The sequence below is a fragment of the Echinops telfairi genome, unplaced genomic scaffold (assembly GCF_000313985.2).
Source record: "Echinops telfairi isolate 266 unplaced genomic scaffold, ASM31398v2 ScPeMD7_6;HRSCAF=24_0, whole genome shotgun sequence".
Lineage (NCBI taxonomy): Eukaryota > Metazoa > Chordata > Mammalia > Afrosoricida > Tenrecidae > Echinops > Echinops telfairi.
This window is the reverse complement of record NW_022103902.1, coordinates 5,816,950-5,817,333: the sequence shown is the minus strand read 5'-3', so window position 1 is coordinate 5,817,333 and position 384 is coordinate 5,816,950.

Sequence of the window (384 nt, the reverse complement as noted above, 5' to 3'; positions counted from 1 at the left end):
GCCGACTCCGTTGCTATGAGACAAAAGAGTAGGAAGGTGAGCGAGGCAGGAAGTCCCGCCTTTTAGGCACAGACCGCTTTGGTGCTCCCTCCTAGCGTCCACGCCCACCTGCCCACCTATTATTGGTCAGCTCCCAAGTGCCTTGGGTCCCTTCTTTCCCTTTTCCCACTTTCATTCCACGGGGAGTGCAGGCCCCGTCGGTCCCCTCCGAGTCCCTTCTCATTCGGGACGCGGGCAAGCGGGCCTTCCTTTGGGGCCATTGTGTACGGTGGAAGACGTGGAGGGGGCGGGAGTGCGAGGAGGGCGGGCGCTTCGCGGCCATTGGTGCCGCCCGCTGTCCGTCAGCAAACGGGCTCGCGCGATTGGCCCGGCCGCGGCCAGCCC